Here is a 23,279-nt window from a genome sequence, read left to right as displayed (position 1 = left end):
AATGAAGGGCCTGCTTTCTGCCAAAACATTTACCTCTTTGTAACTCGCATGCCGCACGCCAGGTCGAGTGCACAGGCTGGACCTCATACCTTCTCAGAGCGCATCCCACGAGGTCATCTGGTCCCCACACGGTGCCTGTGAGGCAGGGGAAAGGCAGGTGTGACAGGGATGGTTTTATAGCCGTGGCGGCCCAGTCTCGGGATTGCCGCTGTTGAGATGTACATAGAAACAGCTAGAAGAACAATATTCCTGGCACGAGCTAGAAAGAGGACAAGCAGCTCTGGCCTCAGCTGTCAGGTGGCTCTCAGGGTCCCAGTTAGAGAAGGAGACTGACGAGTCTGAGACAAGATGAACGCTCTGCTGCTCCTGCCGCCGCTGACAAAGCTGGTTAATCCTGGAACTCCTGTTCCTGCCTCTGTGCTGAGATCCCAGCAGCTGGGAAAACACAACTGGCCTCATCTAGGCAGCAAATCTTTCTGAGTAGCCACCGTGCACCAAGTTCCCCAGAACATGCATTGTGGGCAAAAGGATGTTCCCGAGTCAAAGGGAGGGATAATTTTCTTCAAAAGAATATACACTATAAGAAAAGAAAGTACGTGAGACAAGTAATATAGAATCTCCTTTAATGCCAACCACTTTTCTTCCAAATTCTCAAGTGCTGCCTTGAGGCCCCAAGCCTTCCCACTTGCTACGCACATGTACACACACACACAGACACACAGACACACACACACACCCCTGAATGCCCGCCCCTTTCAAGGGCACACAACACAACGGTGGCCGCACCTCGTACCACGAATGCGGGCACTGCTGGAAGGAGGACAGAAAAGTCACTAGTGCCTTTGAACCCAGCAGCCTCCTGCCGCCACTGCGTCTCCATTGCCTCCTTGGAATCCCACTCCTTCCCAGCTCTCTCTCTCCCTCCGGGCCTGCGGCATTCCGATCGCTTTCCGCTCCAGGTTACACGTGGAGCTATACTTCTGTTCCATCGCCCTCATGGCCTGCACCACTTCCAGCAGCATTCTTTCATTGGCTCGCTCTGAGCTCAAGGGCAGAGACTGTTTCGTCCCTCTTTATATCTCTAGTGAGAGAAAGACACAAGAAAATGCTCCAGAAGAGCCTGCTAAATAAAGGGATGCAGGGGTGGAATGGGGCGGGGGGGGTGGATGGATCAATCGATCAACCCATGGGTGGATGAATGAATGCATGAATTAATTCCCGTGGCAGCACCGAAGCCCTGGTGGTCAGAAAGTTAATCTCCCTGGGGCTTGTTCGTTGCCATACATGCTGTCTGAATCAAAAGGCCTTCCCTGGAATGCCACAACTACCTCATTACATTGTCGTGGCAGCAGCTCAAGGAGGGGATCAGCTGGTGCTGCCTCTGGCACCCCGGCCTGGCACAGGTTTGACTCTGCTCTCGGAAGCAAATGCGGTCTTTCTGTTTGGGGGCTGCAGTCTCCTTAAGGGTCATCTTCGGAGATTTGGGACCTTTTCCACCTCCTTTGCATCAGGATCCAGAACTCAGTTTCTCAAGGAGGTCAGTGTTCACCTCAACTGTGGACACCAAACAGGGGCCTTGAACTGGGCCTGCCCCTAACCAAGCCCACCCTCGCCCCCAGCGCTTCCAAGAGGAAGAGAATTTGATTTTGGAGGTAGTGAATTTTTCCCAAGTGTGGGATGGAAGTTTTCCCATAAAAGCAGCCTGTGAAACAGAGCTGCTCTCAAGAGCTGGCACACGCCCCCAGTGATGGATATGAACCTAGAAGACACACCTCACAATGCTCTTCTAGGGGACAGCAAACCTGTCCCCCCAGCCAACTCAACCTGCACCTCCCTGAACTTCCCCAAATCCCTGGAGCAAGGCATAGCAGTGCCAAAGACACGGTTCTCCATCTGGGCCTCTCCAAACCCAAGAGTTACAAAACTAAAGAATGGCAGTGTCATGAGGATATCACAACATTTGTCACTATCTCCCAACCCACACTCCCATTGTACAGATGGGGAAACTGAGACCCGGAGAGCATGAAATCTCCTGCCACCGAGCCCAGGCTCTCTGCCCCTGGCTGACGGCTGAGGCTAGACGTGGTTCACAGCATGGGGGGTCACCAATGGTCAGGGGCTGGGGCTAGGAGGCCTAGAAATTTCAGAAGGCCACCATTCCCCAGCATGGGCTTCCTGCTGAGGCCACTGAGTGGAGGAAATAATAATGGAGATTGAAAGGCATTCTGTATTTGACCTTCTGCAACCCACCGTTTTTCAGTAGAACCCGATAGGAATCAGTCACATCTGCTCTCAATAGCAAATGTAAAAAATGACCTGCAGCTTTAAGGTCTGAAAAACATAAACTTGTGTTAAAAGACTGACAAAAAAAATTCCTGCACTCCCTAGCATGATGTCATTCAAGTGCACACACATTGCAATAACAATCGTCCGTCAGGGCCCAGGCCCTGGACCTGAGCTCTCTCCTCCTGGGAATCACAAGCTGCTCTGGTCCCCCTGCATGTCAGCCGTGTGGCTGGTCACATAGTGGGCCTGTGTAATCAGGGCCCGGCCGCGAGGCCCCACTAGGCCCTGAGCTACAGCGGGTATCAGCTTAACTCGCTCCCCACTTCAAATGTTCTTGTGAGCTGTGGGAAGGCTGATGGGAGGCGCATTCTAGAAAGCCCAGAACAAACTCAGCTCTGCCAGAGATCTGGGGAGCAGCCTGAGCTGGCCAGAGGTCAGTGGGTCTCTAGAAGTCAGGAAGCTCCTTGTCGGCCACGTGGGCGAGGCCCTCCAGGCCACTGCTCCGTATGCAGTGCCACCGCTCCGTGGAAGTACAGTGATGCCGCAGCATCCCCACACTCTCCGGTCAACCCCACTTATGTCATCTGGAGTGTGGGAAGCTCCTGACTGAGGGAAACTCGGGAAGACAAACTTAGGGGACACGAGATAGCCCACTAGATCAGCGCCGGTGACCTTCACCCCACACTTGTCCAAGACACTGTCCTGGGCCAGGCACTGTGCCCGGGGCCCTGGAAATTGGCAAGGGTCTCGGCCTTCAGGAACTCACAGCCCAGACAGAGAGGCAAGATTCGCCCAGACCACACATGTCCAGGGCTTAAGCGGGACATCCAAGGACCAGAGAAGGGAGAATGCAGAGCGACCAAAAAAGGAAATCCACAAACTCCAGACGCCAGCAAACACCGTGATGAGATCAGTTTGCTAAGCTAGACGACACTTCACTGCTTGCCTCGACGTTAAATCATAACCCACAGGGGCCAATGGCTGCATGTTCTCATTTGTTGCCCTCAAGATGGAGACAAAGGCAGCCAGCCTTCATTTAGCACCTACCGTGGGTCACCAGGCTGGGCACCTGCATACCCCTCTCCTCCTTCAGTGCTTCCGACAGCCCAGGCAGCAAGGTGGGACGTGGATGCCTTGGAAGGCTCATGAGGCAGATTTTGGGGGTACATTTGTTTCTGTTCCACCTGGAAGAGCTCACTTGTGCTTCCCAGAAGGAGCAGAGCTCAGCCAGGCCCTAAGAGGCAGGAGAGCAAATTCCACACCACCTACTGGTCCAGCCAGTGGAGTCTGTTTGGTGACACAGCTGACTGGGCTCAGAATGATGTGTTGGCCTGGGAGTTCCTCTACTGAAACAGAACTTCAGTGGCCTGGTGGTTCCCATGCTTGTGGAATATGGTTTGATCTGTCAGTTCATAAAAAATACAGGGATGCTAAGATGATTTAGAATGCAGTCTCTGTCCTCAAATGCTTCATAAATTGTTAGAAGGAGAGAAACCTGTAAACAGACAAGTGCCCTGGTGTATGAGCACTAGGGAGACATCTACACAGCGAAGCAGATACAAAGGGCAGAGTGATAAATTTGAACTGGAAGCAACAGGAACTTTTATAGTGGGGGTGGCCCTTGGACCGTCCATAAGCTCCTGTGAGGTGCTAAGTGCCCGGGATGATCAGCGCTGAATGAGGCACGGTCTCTGCCCCCTCAGGCCCCACTCTCACTGGAGAGACAACACTCACTCATCAGAGTAAAGTAAAAGATCGGCTGGGGAATCCAAATGGCAGATATTGCTGGAGGCCAAAGGAGGGAGAGGAGTAGGATGACATATAATAAGGCCACGATATGATTGCAGAATTGAATTACACTGGGTAGAGGGAGTCAGGGAAAACTTTCTAGAAGAGGTCACACAGGCCATGTCTCCATGAGTGAGGTCTGAATGTTAAAAAGGGCTGAGAGAGAAAGCATTCCAGCAGACATGCCAACAGAGCCCAAGTTGGATGCTGACGCATGGACCAGCCCAGTGGATGAGTCAAACCGGCTTCCAGAGGGCAGGCCGTGGAGCCAAGCTCTGTTCTCAGGCCAGGCCCCGGTCACCTCGGCCAGCACCTCAGAGCTCACCCTCCTGTCCCGAGCCTCCCCAGTGGCGAGTAGCCTCTAGCGATGGACAGGAGCTGAGCTCTGTCCCGGCCCCCCAGAGAGCTGGGGGCCATGGAGACTTCCCCAAATTTGGATTAAAAAAACAGCCCTTCTCTCCCTTCTCCACAGGATACATAGCTTCTCTCTAAGTCAGCAGGAACCCATCACTAAGGCTATGAGAAAATAAACAAAGAGAATCTAATTTCAAGGGACACGCAGCCTCCAAGAAGAAGAACAGAGTGCTCAGACGGGTCCTTTTTCTCCAGGGCACGCTGAGTTGTGGGAATCTCACAGCTCCGGTGCCAGCAGATTCAGGAGCACTGCTGCCAATGATAAAGTGATAAGAGTCACACTCAGGCCTGCCCCCGGACACTCTGGCACTAGGGGCTCTGGGGCGTGGCCACAAAAACCCAAAAGAGAAGCCAGAGGACTCCAGCCTTGCACTGAGCCAAGAGTTCAATTCAGCAAAAGCTGCCCCCGTCTCTCCTCGACCTGGGCCCCCTCTATCGGGCTCATCAGCGTCGGCTGACACCCGAATACCAACTGCCCTGCTTATAAAACACCTGTGCTCTCCTTGGACAAACCGGCTTCCCTTTACTGATTGTTGGCAGGGTCTACTTTGTAGGAGGGAACCCCCAGCGTTCCATCAGGATCCAACAAAGTTGCGCCTCAAACAAGGTTGTGTGGCACGCGCGTCAGTAACAAAGCATGGATCTCGGGGCTGGGAGCTGAATGGGTTCTTAAAAAGAAAACATGAATACAGAAAGCATCAAAGCCACTAGAAAAGCAGAAGTTCTTTAACCTGAGAAGTTTGTTTAGCAGAGCTGTTGGCCAGACTTAGAGTGATGTGTTGGCCTGAGTGTTTCCTTATTGAAGCAGAATTTCAGCAACGTGCTGGTTCTGCAGCAGGTGGAGAATGGCTTGAGCTGTCGGTTCATGAAATTCAGGGAGGCCGAGGTCACTAAAACACAGCTCCTGTCCTCAAACAACTCATGAGTTATTAGAAGGAGGGAAGAGAGAGGCTCTGACGGCTTAATGATTTCAATAATCTATAGAGGGAGATTAGCAAGGGCTGATGCCCCATTACTCTAACCCCACAGAGGACTCACAAATGGCAACAGCATCAAAAAGCATTGCAAGACCCCTGAAACGCAGAGGGAGGGAGGGCTTCCTGGCTCTAAGGGAGTGGGAGGCAGCAAATGGAGAGAGCTCAGGTCCGGAACCCGGCAAGGTGGGCTGTGCTCCTGGCTCGGCCAGTAACCTGGGGACATGGGACAAGTCTCTTCCCCTTTATGGGCCTGTCGCCCATATCTGTATAATGATAGGCTTCGCCTGGCTGATTTCAGAGGACCTGCTCAGTGCCGACCTATAGGTCTACAGCTTAGATAAGAAGAGTGCTGACAAATCTGCCAGCAGCTTGGAAGAACTGTCCCTTGCCCGGCCCTATCGAAGCGCTCAGGTTGTACCGTCAAGCTCTGTGAAAGCTTGAATCTGTTAGTAACTCCTAAGCCCAGAGATTTCTGGGACAGATATGTAAATAGATGAGAGAGAGAGGGAGGGAGGGAGAGAGGGAAAAGAGAGACTTAAAAATAGATATAGATTATAGATTCAGATATAGAAATAAAGATTTTGCTTTAGAGCTTGAGTTAGGTTTAGATACAGATTTTTATTAGATGTAGCTATTTAGATTCAGTGTAGACATAGCTACAGATATAGATATGTGTGTATAGACATATATACGCACATATATATGTATGTGTGTGTAGATGTGCGTGTGCATGTGTGCATCTGTATCCCACTGAGGACAGAGGTACAGTACTGCTGATGTTATCTGAGTTCATTTCCTACATTTATCACACCAAAATCCTCTCCATTCTTCAAAGCCCATCTCAAGAGCCTCCTCCAAAGAGCCTTCCTTGACCCTCAGGAAAGGCTCTCCCTCATGCAAATTCCTTCAAGTTGCCATTTGAGCCATCCATGACCACAGGATAATGACTATTTAATTATCACCACTGGAAGTGCACCCACAAGGTAGAAATTATCATACACCTGCAGAGGCTGCCAAGGACCGCTGCACTTCGGGCTGCCCTCGGTGAAGGAGCCAGTGACCAGCCCGCTTCCTCAACAGAAGAGGTGCCCAGCAAATGCTCATGTGCAGAATTCCTCCATCGTGAAGTGAACTTTGACAGATGCCTCAGACCATACACCAAAATTAACTCAAGAGTTTTTTACAAACTTAAATGTAAGAGCTAAAACCATAAAGAGAAAAAGAAAACCTAAGAGGCTGGAGTTAGAACTGGGAGGTAGGCAAAATTTTCCTAGACGGAGTACAAAAAGCACTAAGCATAGAAAAAGCAATCATGGACTTCTGCTCATTGAGACATATAAAACACGAAAAAATATTCACAGTATGTGTGTCCAACAAAGAACTGGAATTCAGATTACATTTTAAAATTCCTGTAAATCAATTTTTTAAATAAATTTATTTATTTTATTTATTTATTTTTGGCTGTGTTGGGTCTTCATTGCTGAAGTTGCCGAATGCGGGCTTTCTCTAGTTGCAGAGAGCGGTGGCTTCTCTTGTTGCGGAGCACGGGCTCTAGGCACACGGGCTCAGTAGTTGCGGCGCACGGGCTTAGTCGCTCCGCAGCATGTGGGATCTTCCCGGACCAGGGCTCGAACCTGTGTCCCCTGCATTGGCAAGTGGATTCTTAACCCCTGCGCCACCAGGGAAGCCCCATAAATCAATTTTTAAAAGACAGCCTAAAAATAGGAAAAGACAGATGCTTAACGAAAAAGAAATCCACGTGACTAATAAACATATAAAAGGTGTTCAACATCATCAGTGATCAGAGAAATGCAAATTAAATCTACAACGAGTTACAACTACACACCCAGTAGAATGGCTAAAATTAACAAGACTCTCAATACCAAATATTGGAAAGGACACAGAACAGCTGGGTCTCTCATACTTCTCTGGTGGAAGTGTAAAATGGTACAACCATTTTGGAAAACTCTTTTTTTTTTATATTTACTTATTTAAGCTGCACGGGGTCTCAGTTGCGGCACGCAGGATCTTCGTGGTCGCATGCAGGATTTTTAGTTGCAGCATGCAGACTTATTAGTTGTGGCATGCATGCGGGATCTAGTTCCCCGACCAGGGATCGAACCCAGGCTCCCTGCATCGGGAGCGCGAAGTCTTACCCACTGGGCCACCGGGGAAGTCCCGGCAATTTCTTACAAGGTTAAACATACACCTACCTGATGATACAGCAATTTCTCACTCCTATGAAATTACTCAAAGGAAATAAAAACTTGGGTCCACAAAGAGATTATTTGTGAATACGCCTAGCAGAATTATTCATAAAAGCTCCAAACTCAAAACAACCCAAAGGTCCTTTAAAAGGAAAATGGATAAACAAATGTGAGGTAGACTCAGACGACGGAATAGTACACAATGATAAAAAGAAATAGATGCTGATACAATGTGAATAAACCTCAAAAATAGTATGCTCAGCTAAAGGAGCCAGGAAAAAAAAAGAGTTCATATTGTTTGATCCAATTTTTCTACCAATTCCAAGAACAGGCAGGATGAACCTATGAAGATAGTACTCAGAACTGTGGTTTTTCCCATGGGGCGGGAGGACATAAAGGAAAGGGCCACAGGAAGCTCTCTCTCGTGATGAAAATGCGTTGCACCTTGATGGGGGTGTTTGTCACACGGGCACAGACATTTGCTAAAATTTGTTGAATTGTACACTTAAGTTCTGTATATTTTATATTATGTCATTTTACATCAGTTTAAAAAAAACAGATTCATTCACTTAATAATAATTTATCAAATGCCTTCTATGTATCAGACGTCAGTCTATGGGCTAAGGATGTGGCCATAGCAGGATGCATCTCCTCTCTCAAGAATGAAGGTGTGGAAAAAGCACCCTGTGAAATTTCCACATGCCTAGCTTCCCAGTGATCAACACCACTTCTAGGCCTTGTCAATCACATTTTGCATGCAAGCGCACACACATATGTGTGCACACACACATACACACACACACACAGAGGGAGGGGCTCCTCCCCTGCTGTTCTGGGTCTCCGATGTGTGGCAGTGCATATACGTTTGGTTGCAAGGAACCCACCAGAACGGTGGGTCCAAAGTGGCCTGGACAAGAAGCTTCCAGAATCAGTCTTCCCGAAGGAGCCAAACTCCAGCACAAAGCCCGGAGTCCTCAAGCAAGCAGCCCTCCTCCTCTGGCCTGAACTCCCAGGGAAGGCACTAGCTCTTCTCCTGGGGCCTCGTCTACAGAGCCACAGAGGGAGGCCTCGGGAGGAGAGGAGGGGGAGCCCTTGACCTGCTGGCTCCCAGCTTCCCCACCTACCCCCCCAGGGAGAGAGAAATCCAAACAAAAGCCCATTCTCACAGGCAACCCTTCCAACAAAAACCAAGTCCTAGAGATGCCGGGTCTGGTGTGAATAAGGAAAAAATGCTGAATTCCAAAAGACAAGGTCCAAAAAACATTTCTCCCGCTGAGTGTGCTATGAAAAGAAAGAGGACAAGGAAGTGGACGGGAAGGAACCCCGAGATCCCCACAGCCATCGAGGGGGTTGCCCCCCAGCCGTCACTAATGCTCCTGGACACAGTCTGATTTTCAGTGAGCCACAGGCACCCCGTTACTTTCAAAACGTTCAATCCTACATGAGAGAAACTCTTACTTCTGAGCCGGGCTTCCTCGCCTGTGAAATGGGAATGGCACCCCCAGCCCTGCCCGCTTAACAGGGGTGATATGGGGCTTCACAGAGAACATGAGTGTGAAAGGACTTTGTAGGCTCCGAGATGCCCTGCACCCCAGCCGTGATCAGCGCGTATGCCATCTCAAGGTCTTTGGATATTGGTATTTTATAAAAAGAAGAAGAGCCTGGGTGGCAATTTCGGCTCCAACACATTCTAACTGTGTGAATTGGGAAACTGACTCTCTCTAAGCCAGCTTCCACATCTGTGGAATGGGAATGTTAAGGTCTCTCTCGAAGTCTGCAGCAAAGATTAGAAAGATGCCTCTGAAGCTTTTAAGAGAATATCTGGTACAGAGTTGGCCTTCAGTAACTGGGAGCTGTTACGATCCTTACTGTGGAAAGGGGTTCACCCACTCTTGCCTTCGGTAGCCTTTCGAGGGGGAAAGTGGCAGAATGCTTGGGTTGGCCAGATAAAATCCATACACATAGATGCGGATTTTTCTGGAAGAGTTCGCTAAGCATCCTGCAAACATTACGAGCAAGTGCTATACACTGAACCCCTCCTCCGGGCCAGACACTGTGCTCAGAGATGTAGCCTGCGCGAGGGCGTTCGTGAAAAGCGAAGGAGGCAGGGGACGTCCGCTCCGGTGTCCAGAGCAAGGGTGCTGAAACCCAGTGCTCGGGTTCGCACAGTCAGAGTGGCAGAACACACACATGCAGGACTGTCGGAGTCCAAAGCCTATGCCCCAGGGCCGTGGTGCGCTGGCATTCTGACCACGTGTGACCCTACAATCCACTTAGAAACCCCAGCCAACCTCAGGGACACTGCAGTCTCAGAAGCTGGGCAAAGTCTGCAGCCTGGGGGACCCTTGATCAGCGACCTGCATCCCCCATGTTCTCCACCAACCTCTGGGAACCATGTCATCTTTCTCTCTCACCTTCCAGTCTGTAAGAGACGTCAGTGAGGGCACAGCCAAGCAAAGGCAGCCAAGGTCCATCCACGTACCACCGGATGGGCCAGAAGGAGCCTAGGACAGTCCCTGATGTTTGGGCTACTTGCTCAGTCTGGTGGAAGCGGTATAGGTGGGGTGGACAGGGGGTGTGGGGCAGCGGGGAGGACAGGTGGTGCATTACATCCCAAATAACCAGTCAGTCTTTGGAACTGCGGCCCAGAATGGCATCCAAGGGCACAGACCAGCGCAACTCTGTCTCCTGGGCAAGAGTCACAGCGGGAAAGGGGAGGAAAACAGAAGAGGAAACGGTGGGCTGTCAGTCAAAAGGCATGACCCCCTCCTTTCCTAGCAAAGTGATGCCATCAGGAGAGGAGACCCCCCAGGAATCCAGAAACATCCCTGCTTTGCATCCAGCTGCTTCCCAAGACATACGTTGCTGAGGAAGCCCAGTCCTTCCATGTAATGATTCAGCCAACGCTCGCTGAGCACCCAGTGTGTGCAGGATGCTGAGGCATGTGCAGGGGCCCAGCCACAGGCAGAAGAAGACAGCTCTCACCTCCAGCAGGTCGCCATCCGGGAGGGGAGGAGAGCGCTAAGGATACAGGTGACTATACTGGGGGTGGGAGGGGCCCCAGCAGTTGCTGTGGGAGAACAAAGCTGGCCCCACGTCAGCCTCGGGGAAGAGGGCAGCTGCCCAGGGTGGGCGAGGCTTGCACAGAGGATGCATTCAAGGGAGCGTTTCCAGGCAGAGGAAACATCGTGAGTCTAAACAGTGTGCAGAAGAACAGCACCCAGGTTCAGGAAGCTTCCAGGCGTCCAGTAGGTTGAAACACAGAAAGCAAAGGGCCAGCTGCACAGCATGAGACTGGACACGTGGGCAGGGCCACGTACGTGGTACTGTGAAGGCTAAATTTTCCTCACAGAGCAACGGGAGGGCATGGTGGCAGAGGCATGGTCAGGTACACGCTTTCCAATGTGGTAGCCTCTAGCTTCACAGGACTGTTTAAATTAATTAAAATTAAATAAAATGTAATGTACAGCATGGTGACTATAGTTAATAATACTGTACTGCATGTTTGAAATTGCTAAGAAGGTAGATCTTAAAAGTCCTCATGGGGCTTCCCTGGTGGTACGGTGGTTGAGGGTCCGCCTGCCAATGCAGGGGACACGGGTTCGTGCCCCGGTCCGGGAAGATCCCACATGCCGCGGAGCGGCTGGGCCCATGAGCCGTGGCCACTTAGCCTGCACGGAGCCTGTGCTCCACAACGGGAGAGGCCACAACAGTGAGAAGCCCGCGTACCGCAAAAAAAAAAAAAAAAAAAGTCCTCATGATAAGAAAACAAATTTTTGTAACTGCATGGTGACGGGTGTTACCTAGATTTATTGTGGTAATCATTTCACAATGATTCTGAATCATTGGGGTGTACACCTGAAACTAAAATAGTGTTGTATGTCAATTATATTTCAACAAAAAATTTTAATTAAAAAAATTAAATTTAATGTAATGCAGTGTCTCAGACGCTCTGGCCACATTTCAAGCACCCGACAGCCTCCTTGGCTAGGGGCTACAGTACTGATCAGTGCAGACCTAGGACGTTTTCATCATCCCAGAAGGTTCTGTTCTAGAACAGTCCCTCTGCTTCCATGGTACAGAAAGTGAATGGGAAGCAAGAAGGCCATGGAAGAGGAGCAAATGGTGCCACCCGGGCACTAAGGTAGAGACTGGAGAGAATCAGATGGGAGAGACATTTAAGGAGAGATGGGCTAGGGCTTGGTAACCAATGGATTTGGGGTCGGGGTGGGAGAAGGATCTGGTGGGGGGCGGTCAGGAGCAACGGCCTGGTCAGCTGGGGGCTGAAGGGGGCGGTACTCACTCACAGAAGGAGAGAAACAGAGGAGCAGGTGGGAGAAAAGCGATGATGCGCTCAGTCTGGGACCCGCTCGGCGTCAGGTGCCAGCGGGACTGCCCGCCTCGAGCTGGTGTCCAGAGACAGGGGCTTCTGCAGGGCTGCAGCTTGGGCTGTGAGCTGTGGGCTGGTGGGTGGAGGGGAGAGGCTGGGCCCTGGTGCTTGAGACCGTGCACTTCGGGGCTGGCAGCACCGAGAGTTGTGAGCTGCGGGCCGGGGGCTGGGGGTCGAGGGCTGTCCTGTCGTGCTGGGTGCCGAAGGGGCCGAGGGTTGTGGGGCGAGGAGCGCAGCAGTGGCACTGCGTGCTCTGGGGCCGCGGGGCTGTAATCTGGGGGCTGGCATGAGCTGGGCGTCCAAGGCAGCGGGGCAGGGGGAAAAGGGGCGCAGGACTGTAGGATTGCGTGCTGGGACCGCGGACACGGGCAGTCCAGGGACCATGGACGGTCTTGGAAGAGCCCCCGTCTTTCCCCCAGGGTGTCTTTGGGGCACCTGGGCACCTCGGTAAGCCCACAGGAGGCGCTCTCGCTGGAGGCAGCCCGGGAGGGGCACAGGCGGCCGGGGAGGGGAGAGGGGGAGGGGGCGAGAGGGGCAGCGGCAGGCACCCTCGGGCGCGTCCCCACCTCGTCCCTAGGACCCGGGCGGGGGGCACAGGAATGTTGTTCTCCAAAACCACAGGGACACTTCCTGTCGGTCCACGTAACTGAGTATTACAGTATTTAAATCACAAATTGAAGATTATTTTTACAGGTGTCATTTTAAATATAACGCGAAATTTCTTGACATTACATCAGCCTCAACACACAAACAGCTGCACCGGGCCCGCCTGCATGTGTCAGGCACATGGCTGACACTGGCCACGCGGGGAGAGCGTGCATGTGTGTGAGTCACCCACCGGGGCGTGCGTGAAATGGGTGTGAGCGTGCACATGACAGCAAGAACGGGTGAGGGCGTGTGTGGCTGGGAGTGCGTCTGTGTGTGGGTGTGCACGTGTATATGGATGTGTACTTGGTGCGTTATGAGTGAGTGACAGTGAACACGTGGGTCCGTCCCTGTGAACGAAGATGTGGGATGCGTGTGAGAGAGCCAGCGCGCGCGCTGCCGGATGCTCAGGCCCCGCAGGTGATGCCCCCAAGCCTGGCCGATCTCTGTCTCCCTCTAGAGCCACCAGGAATGCCAGGAAGTGGACAAGCTCCGCCCCTGGGGCCGGGGGGCTGCACAGGCGCCCAAGGTGGTGCTGCAGTGCCCTCCAGTGGACACTGCCCCCACCCCATCCCCAAGCCGACCCACGAGCTGGCCGTGCCCTTCCTGTGCCCGAGACCCCAGGTCCCAATGCCTCGCCGCCCACCCGCCTTGAGTGGGGCGGGAAGAGCCTGCCCTGAGGCTCCCTTAGCCTCCAGGGGCAAAGGCTTAGGGGACTTTAGCCACACCTCCACGTCTCCATCTGGGGCTCTCAGCCTTTCTGCCTGCTCGGCCAGGCACACCCAACACACCCCTCTACTTCCCGCCCTGGTGACGCCCTCACCACAAGGACCCGCGCCAGGTTGCCCCTTCCAGCAAGTCCCCCCTGAAAGCGCCAGCAAGAGGAGCCCTTTCCCCAAGGCATCTCCTCAAGACACTACAGCCTCCCCACACAGCGGGCACAGCACGGGCAGGACGGAGAGGAGATGATTGACAAAGCAGAACTTACCGAGGTGCCGAGGTGCCCCAAAGACACAGTTTCCACCCTGGGGGGAAGACGGGGGCTCTTCCAAGACCGTTCATGGTCCCCGGACTGCCCGTGTCCGCGGTCCCAGTGCGCAATCCCACAGTCCTGCACCCCTTTTCCCCCTGCCCCGCTGCCTTGGACGCCCAGCACATGCCAGCACTACTCATTGGCTGCCTCCAGTTAGAAATGGCAGGGGTCTGCGGAGAGAGATGGAGAGAATGAGAAAACCCAGGACCGGTTTCCACCTGGTGAAGTTAGTGCTGCTCCGGACGCTTGTCTGCAGAGCAGGGCGCTGCACTTGAGCAGTGAACGAGCAACTGTTCTAGGAGGATTTCGTCAGAGTGGCAAAGAGGGAGATCTCAGGCAAATACTTAAACCTCACAAAAGAAAAACCCCCTGGGCTTCCGCATTGCACCATGTTACTCGTACCGTCAGGGCCTGCAGGTCGGCTGGGCGCTGGGGACGAGCGGCACGATGCGATGTCCAGCCAGCTGCGCAGACACCGGCCCAGCCACGGCCGGTCTCCCAGCCCAGAGGGAGCTGTCAGCGTGATGCCCCGGAGGATGGAAAAGCAGGGCCACCGAACCCCAGGGAGCAGGAGAACCATGGGACGGTTACCTGTGCCCTGACTGCCCTCTCAGAATCGCTGGCTACATTCGTACAGGTGGTCCCGGACTGACGATGGCTCGACTTAAAGATTTTCCCAGGCAGCCGTGCGATCATGAGGGTAGACAACCAATAAGCTTACAACCCTTCTGTACCCAAACAACCCTTCTGTTCTTCACTTTCAGTACACTTTCAATAAATACCTTTGATGAGATATTCAACACTTTATTATAAAATAGGCTTTACGTCATATGACTTTGTCCAACTGAAGGCTGACGTTAAGTGTTCAGAGCACATTGAAGGCAGTCAAGGCCAAGTGATGTTTGCTGGGTTAGGTGGATTAAACGCATCTTCGACTTATGACACTTTCAACTTATGATGCGTTTATCGGGACATGACCCATCGTAAACCGAGGAAGATCTGTACCAGTACTGAGCTGGGTACCCTCCGGACTCACTCCCAGCAGCTTACCGGGCCAGGTCTGAAGGCCTAGTCCACGCAGAGGCCCAGACCTCTCCTTGCCTGGCCCCCTTCTCTCCAGCTCAGCTGGCCTTGCTCCACTCCCACATCAACACCCCAGGCTCACTTTAGGGAAAAGAGCGAAGTCAGAAGCATCTGCGCAACATGGAACAGAAGAGGGGACAAGACAGAGGAGCCAGTTGTCCTGACAACGCGTAAAATCCACAACATGTGACTGAACGTGCGAACCAAAGGACTCCAGGGAGGAGTTCTCTTGGCTGTGTCCAGGATGGCTGTGGACGCTCAGCCCTGAGCCAGGTACCAGCCTCTCTCCTGCAGGCCTGAGGGGTCCCTTTCCAGGCAGCGGGCCTGGGCTTCTCCACTTCCGGCCACTGCACAGGACCGGGCACTCCCGAAGTGTACCCTTCCCTTGCCCTCTCCTCCCCTCCCATGAGAGCCGCAGGATGTCAGAGCTGAGAGAGACAGGTCCGGGGTGGAGAGGGGAGACCCAGAGTGCCCCATTGCACAAAAGAACCCGAAAATGAGCATGAAAAAAGATTTGCCCAAAACACGCAGCAATCCGGTGGCTACCACCTGCTCCGACTTCCGCTCCCCCATTACTTTCCAGGTGGCCTCTTCCAAGTGTAGGCCATTTCTGACTACAGTCTTTTCTGCCTCTCTATGTTGCTATCTCTTGTCTCCATCCACGTATCTATTATGGGAAGTGCACGAGAACCTTCCCATGCTGCAAATACATCAGACGACATCACAGTCTCAACCTTGGCCTCCTTGCAAAGCTCCGATTCCACACCTGCCATTTTTCAATGTGCATCTCACTGCTTTGAGGAGCTGCAGCTTTTAAATCGGTGTAAAAGTTGCTGACGGCCTTAACACCAGCAGAGATGGCTGTAAGAAAGGAGGCTAGAGCCACACAGGACGGCAGTGTGCACATACAGTCTAGGAAGACAGAAATCAATATCATCATCTTCATCGTCATTGTTATCTCTCATGGTTATCGATGTTCCTGTATGTCAAGCCCTGTGCTAAGCACCTTACACAGATTATCTCATTTAAACTTTACAGCAAACCAACGAGGAGGGTCTGACTATTTTCCCACTGAGCAGATGAGCGAGAAAGGCCGTGCCACAGCCTTGCCTGCTCCCCATTCCAACTTTTTCACGCCCACAAGTGTCTGACCCACATTTTTTAAACTGTGAGAAGCAACTCATTAGCGGACTTATGAAATAAATATAGTGGGTCACAAGAAGCACTTTTAAATGCAAGAATAGAATAGAATGTTCCAAGTGCATCCTACATAGTAGGGGTAAGCATTGTCTCATGACACTTTTGCTTCAGTTATACATGTGTAGACATCGATGTATATGCATGCTCACATAGGATGCAATGGGATATGATTTTAAGCATACTTCTTAATGTGAGTCACAGTCAAAAACCTCTAAAAGCCGTTGTGTTAGACTCTCCACCCGGCGTCTGAGTTTTCTATCCGGGTCTCCCCACTCTGCACGCTCTGGGTGTTACCTCGCCACCCTGCATGGTACCCTGCTGCCCTGGTTTGCTGAGGAACAGCTGCTAAGTTCCACAGACGCTGCAAGCCTGTCCTGGGGGCAGACTAACGGGCGGGCTGCTGGGACAGAGTCCTAAGGATGTCTTCACCATCTGTCTCCTGCCTCAGTGAGGTGCTTCTGTCTGCCCTGCAGGATTGATGTTTCCCAAAAGAGACTTAATGGCCCCTTGCTCTCTGAGCTGTCAGGTAAGTGCCTTTGTCAGAATTAGCACAGGTGCACCTGCAGGTGGACGTCCTCATTAAACTATCTTCTGCGTCTTGATCCCATAAGGATGGTTCCAGGGGACCTTTCCGAATAAGCACTTCATTTGCAAAGCCCTCTCCAGATTGCAAAGGGTGATCCCAGTTCCATCAGCAGAGGCGGAGGGAGGCCTGGTCCCCTCTGAATTTTCCCTGCCAGCCAACTGCAGTTGGACCAGCTCACAGAAGTGGAGAAGTCAGGAGAGGGAGGTCTCTCTGTGCCTTCTCTTTTCGTTGCAACTCCTAACCTGTTACCTGCTAGCATAGCAGGGGTTCTCCTAGCCATAGACAAGCCCCAAAGAATAGCAGGACCCTCTATTTTAGGCTACTCCTCCTTGTCGGTGGGAAGAAAGATTCACTGATGGTGACACTCCAGATGGGGTATATGGTATTGGATGGAAGGTTCCTAAAATCACCCCATATCAGTGCCCACCTACTCCACTTCTGGGAACCCCCATTCCTGTTCTCTGTGCAGCTCTGGGCCCAACTTTCCCCGAGCAGCCTCTCATGATGACCAGTCCAAGGAAGAAAAGACTCCAAATATCCCCTAAGCACTTGCCAGGAAACAGGTTGAGGAGTCAGGGGGACACACTTGGGTCTTGGACTAGCGATTCACTTGCTGTTCTCCTGGGGATACAGGACCCCAAGGGGGGACATCTGTCAATGACAAATTGGGAATGTTAAGAGACAGTATGGAAGGTCAGAGTTAGAACCACCAAAATTCAGAGGCGAAGGCAACTTTCAGGCAGAGGAGCTGTAGAAATGCAGAATTTCTAGAAATAGGGGCTGGACTAAGTTCTTAAAAAGAAGGACATGAAGAGGGTCTGCAAGCAGTGAATTGGAGTATAACATGGAGATCATACCCCATTCCCTACAGCTGCCCCCCAAAATCAATAAATCAGTCACCCGCACTCTCTAACATACACAAAAATATTTACTAAGTACCCAGTCTACTGGTATTGTGCTGAGATTTGGAATTCAGCGATGAATCAGACGCCACCTCTGTACTCAAGGATCTAGTAAAGAAGACAAGCAATACAAATTCCATTTCAATAGAACACAATCAGAGGTAGGACGGGGGTATGTACAGGACATGATGGAAGCTCAGAGGAGGCATCTAACTCAACCTGGGGGCCAAGGAAGTGTTCCCCAAAAGCTGCTAACTGAATTGAGTCTTAAAGGGAGAGGGGAAGTCAGCTGGGGAACAGGGAGAAAAGGACATTCCAGGTCAAGGGAACAGTATGTGCAAAGGCAAGGTGTCCAGGAACCATGAGAAGTGCAGAATGACCTAGAGACAGGTCAGGGCTGCTGGAGGGAAGCCAATGCTGAGGGCTGCCCTGCTGAACAGTAGAGATACGTTGGAAGGAGGGAGATGGGGGAGCAAGGGAGTCTTCCCCAGTGCCGGATCTATTCCTAAGGAAGAGAAGCCCGCACCTGAGCCAAAGGAAGGTGGGCATCCCTTAATGGGGGAGGGGAGCCAGGTGGAGTGGCATTGGGCCCCCAAAGGCTGGATTTGCTGCTCCCACCCCAGCTCCCCTGGAGGGTGCAGTCCCCACTGAAGGGCTCAGGCCCAAGCACGCAAGAATCCTTCCAGAAAGCTTATTCTTAGCAAAGGTTTTCCTATGACCTTTCTTGGAGAGGAAAAGACAAACACTCTTCACCAAACTGTTCCCTGCCCAGATTTCCAAAGAACTACTCCCCCGCTGGCCTTACGAGGGGGTGAAACCCCCAGGGATCAGGGTTAGGAGAAGTAACTGCAGGAAGATTTCCAGGGAACATAGAGGAGGGATCTGATTAAAGTCTATCAACTACGAGGTTGTCCTCAGGGCCAGTGCACTTGGCAGGAACATTTCAGTTCATTTAGGTTGTTCCACTGGCAGACCCTTTTTTTAAAACAGGGAAAAAAATATCCAGAGATGGTGAAATGTAATTCATTAAGACCACCGTAGAGCATGTATTGAATTTAGAGGGAAAGTGAAGAAACCCCACCAATTTCACACACGGAAAAGCAAAAGCAGGTTTATCTGTATCTCTGATACCTAAGTATTTATAAAATCTAATATTTGGGGGGATAACCTTATTTTTTGACGGAAGGTATAAAATATGGGCAAAATACGAATAATTAGGAGAAATGAAAGAACAGCAGATATACAACCAAGACTAACTCACCAGGGAAAGTGGACGCCGCAAGGGCGTGTGGTTGCCAGGTCCCGGCTCAGCTCCGTCATCAGCTCCAGCAGATGCCGTGACAAGCAGCTCCGATGGGATCCGAAAGAATCAGCCCCTTGTCTGAGCTCCAAAAGTCCCACTCGCTGTGACACCCCAGCCTGTGTGGCTCCTTCTCTGGTCACACATCTGTGCCCTGCTTCCCAGAGGGACAGTAAGTACTTTGAGAGCAGGGGTCATGTGGAAAAATGAGTCAATGTGGGTTTCCAGCCATCTAGTCCCGACCTGGAAGCTCAGATAGACGCATCACACAGACACACTCGACAAGCCCTGCTTCTTCTGCCAGGCCTTCTGCCTGGCCCCCAGGTCTTCCTCCCGGTGCCAACATCCTGGTGCCTGTGGAGACGGTTGTATTTTCAGGTGGGATGGCATGTGTTTGCAGAGAGGAGGAACTGCAATTCCTGCACCAGGAGGGAACTGGGCCAGCAGCGGACCCCTAAGCCTCTTCATTCCAACCTCCTGCAGTGGACCTTTTGATCGGAGACCTCAGTTTTTCTCAGGATATTCCTGAAAGCTTAAACAACTCCTGCAAATTAGACCTACTACTTCTGATTTTTCATTATTTTTCCCTCCCTTATTTTATTCCACAGCCCTTTCTTAAATTCAGTGTGGGAACAGAATCATGGACACCTGCCTCCTTCATAAGTTTACCCCAGTAAGGAAACAGACAAGGAATTGAACCCAGGTATGGACTGGGTCTCCTTCCTTGTAAATCGAAGTAAAGTGGGCACACACCCAACTGATCCACACGTTCTGTAAAGTTCAGTGGCTTCTCTGAAGTTCCTGTGTATTCCGAGGAAAACGAACACCCTCGCGTTAGTTCATCTACCTGTGACGTCCTCCCTCCTCTGAATTCTTGTTCTTTCCTCTGTGTGTTATGGCTGTTCGTTTATTTCCACCATGGAAGAGACCCAGACACGAACCCACCTCCACCTCTGGATTTAAACCACACACCCACCCAAGTGCTTAGCGCGTAGGGTACATTTTACAGGAGGTCTGGGGAGGCGAGGGAGGCTTATATCTCAGAAATGCCTATAACTTTGATGGAACATGAGTTACGCTGGTCTTGAAAATTCCTGGCCAGGCCATCACGCTGATCATCCACCCTCTCCCGCCTGATTCCCCCAAACTGACACCTGTATTGACACCTGTATTCTCACACGGTTCTTATACACAACAGTTTAGCGATCTCTTCCGTATCCTTGCCTCCTGCTCATCCAGGTCCCCAGAGTTCCACCTTCTAAACCAAGTGTCTTGTCAAGATATTTTCCTAAACAAATTCAATTCCTTCCCCGAGAGAAATTCTGTACCGTTTATGAAGAAAAAATGCCTTCCCCTGCACAGATATGCATTCACTACGGAGTGTGATCAGACGACGGTGTGGGAACGTACTGAATGCTATGAGGGTGCAGAGGAGGACAGGCCTAGATTGAGGACACGGAAAAGATATCCCAAGGGAAGCGACATCTAAGCCGAGACCAGGAAAAAGGGTAGAATTAGCCAAGAGAAGAGGGCAAGGGGCAGAAGCAGAGGCAAAGCACACACCACGTCCTAGAAGCAAGAGAGAGCTTGGCACGTTCCGGGCGTCACAAGAGGTTCCCAGTGGCTGTTATGGACAGGGCAGGCTGGATGGGGCAGGAAAGCCAGTCGGGAGGCTGGGCCAGGCCCACCTTATCTGTCAGGCAAAGAGGTCTGGACCTGATCCAGGAGACGGTGGGGAACCATCGAAGGCTTCAAGCAGGATACTGACAAGGCCAGATTTGCACTTTAGAAAGATGAGCTATGGCTGAAGGATAAGTCAATGATTAAGAGGCAAGACTGGAAGGAGAGGCCAGTGGGAGTTTATGACTGTGGTCCATGTGGGAAAGATGATGGTGGCCTGGATAAGGGAGATTCTGGTGGGAAAGAAGAGGTGGACACGACTTCAAGAGATATGAAAGAGGAAAGGAGTTGCCATCTCCTGATGCGGAGCGGAAAGGTGCGTGTATTGGGCAACTCCAAGTTCTCCGAATTGGGAAGCCAGGGGGCAGGTGGTGGCATTTGCCAAGGTGGGGAACACAGAGGAAGAGCAGGCGAATTTGGGAGAGATGCACCTGTCTCTCTCCCCTGAAGGTTATGCAAGGCGCATGTGTTCCCATCTTGGCACCGCACCCAGCCCTCGGAAGACACTGGACAGAAGGGGACCAGCGAGGTCTAAAGCAGCTACGTATTTTTCTCAAATGCTATGAGAAAACAATGGAGGAATCTGGCGGCCATGGAGTGGGCCCACCGAGTCCCAACACTTCCCTGGTGACCCTCTCTGGCCCCGATCCTGCAGCCTCCCTCAGAGGGGAGTTCCGGGTCCAGCCACAGCTGCCCCAAACCGGGTCTCGTGAGTTCAAAATCGCACACCGCTGCTCTCCCCTGGCCTGAGAGGAGACGCCTTGTTTGTTCCCTTCCACACACACAGCCATTCATCAAGTCCAGGAAAGCCAAGCACAAAGGTAACATCACTTAGCCAGGCGGCAATTAGCAGATTAGCGGCTTGTTGCTCTTGTCCTGTGTCCCACACTATGACCTCACAAAGGCCCAGAGCGTCTCAACACTGGGCTGCTCCAGGAAAGGGCCCATCGACTTCTCTGGCAAAAAAATCCCCCAGCCTGTCACCGTGAGTTTCCCCGTTGTAGAGCTAAACTACAATTGATGTTCTGTCTCTATCAATTTCTCAGGAATGCTGGGACGTGAGCCCAGTATTAATGAAGACAGCAGAGAGGAAGGCATGAGACTGGCTCCGCTCCAGAGCTGACGGAGAGCGTGGATCCTGAGTAATTCCTGGAGACCCGGAGAGGCCCGAACGAGGCAAAACAAGCGGGCCCTGGGGTCACACACAAGGCTCGGTGGGGCAGACAGATGCCAAAAAGGCTCGAGAGAATTTCTGCTGGGAAAAAATAGCCTCAACCTCGTCCCTTTTATCACCACGTATCATTTGCATCATCTGAGAAAGGCAATTTTACTCCAGATTAAAAGGACATCCTCCTAGGTAAACACATATGGTAGTACATGATCACACACACACACACACTCACACACACTCACACTCACGTTCACACACTCTCACACACGGTTTATACAACCCGTTAGAGGACCAGGGCAAAGCCAGAACTACCTTTCTCAAGAAAGGGGCTGATGCTATAACCCCGTATGTTTGACCAAATCCCTCAGCACCGCTCAGAATTGCCTCTCCAATCAGAAGCCCTCCCAGGTCACGAGCAGGGAAGCCTTGATTGGCATGGGAGACCACAGTGGTATCAAATTAAAAGCCAGTATAAGTCTTGTCTTCATCTCAGTTTGGAAAATGAATAGAAACTGGTCGTTGGCTCCCGTTTCTCAGACAGTGTCATTTGGGGGCTTCTGGTTTCAGAACCTTTTTTTAATCACATATAATTCCTTAATCCTTCCAAACTGACCAGCTCCTTTTAAGGTTTAACTGGCTCCAGTGAAGCTGGAACAATTCAGCTAAACCATAAACCCTGTCAAACCATCTAGGATGTGGCTCTCTGAGGATGTGGAAAATACAACAAGCTCCATGGGTGCCCAAAGTAACCCAACGGTGATGGTGGGACAGCTAGAGCATTGCAGAGAAACACACCCGCCTCACAAATTCTCAGGAGAATCAAAATAAATAAATGGAAAGCACTGCCTGTGTTTAATAAAGGAGCTCAGTAAAGGAGAGCTGATGTTATTATTATAGGGATAGGATCATTTTAAGACTGCCCTGAAGTGGTTGGGGGAACGGAACGTATTCATGTGCCCCAAAGTCCTCAACCCCTCCTGGAACGTATAAGCTGTGATAGAACAAAGTGCAACCACTTTTCCTACTGCAGCCCCTCCTGAACCACTCACCAGCAATGTGCAATAGACACTACATGTTCATAATAATGCAACACTTCTTATGTGTGCTCTTAAGGAATGTTCATGGGAATTTAACTCATAGCAGTTACAATAGCTGTCACACTGGTGTTGTTAGAAAGGGAAGATAGAAGGAAGAAGGACCAGAGATACAAATAAAAGAGGGGAAAGGAGGAGAATGCAGAAGAGAACGTAAGTCCTTACATGTAGTAAGTGCTCATCAAATATTTGAGAAGGCAAGTTAGATGAACAAACACCGTGTCAGGAAAATGCACTAGACTTAGATAGAAATGGATTTTTATTCCTAGCTTGGCCTTTTCTACTAAACTTGCAACCTTGGAGAATACTTATGTCTTAGTCAATTTGGGCTGCTATAACAAAATACCATAAACTATGTGACTTATAAACAACAGAAATGAATTTTCTCATAGCTCTGGAAGCTGGAAGTCTGAGATCAGGGGCCCTCATGGTCAGGTTCTGGTGAGAGCTTTCTTCCTGGTTTGCACAGGGCCACCTTCTCACTGTGTGCTCTCATGGCCTTTCCTGAGTGCATGCACACAGA

General features: G+C 51.3%; 2 long non-coding RNA genes across 2 annotated transcripts in view; both read left to right on the top strand.

Annotated features, from left to right (window-relative positions):
• The window catches only part of LOC125960770 (uncharacterized), a 483,380-nt gene that overhangs the window by 267,661 nt on the left and 192,440 nt on the right, over positions 1–23,279 (top strand). The window lies entirely within an intron of this gene.
• On the top strand, positions 21,415–22,538 carry LOC125960769 (uncharacterized). Its single transcript, XR_007470778.1, has 2 exons — positions 21,415–21,848; positions 22,355–22,538. It is a non-coding gene; the product is annotated as an uncharacterized LOC125960769 (long non-coding RNA).

This window comes from Orcinus orca, chromosome 13 (genome assembly GCF_937001465.1).
Source record: "Orcinus orca chromosome 13, mOrcOrc1.1, whole genome shotgun sequence".
In the NCBI taxonomy this organism is placed as follows: domain Eukaryota; kingdom Metazoa; phylum Chordata; class Mammalia; order Artiodactyla; family Delphinidae; genus Orcinus; species Orcinus orca.
Note: the sequence above shows the minus strand (reverse complement) of the source record. Positions and strands in the feature narration are given on the sequence as shown.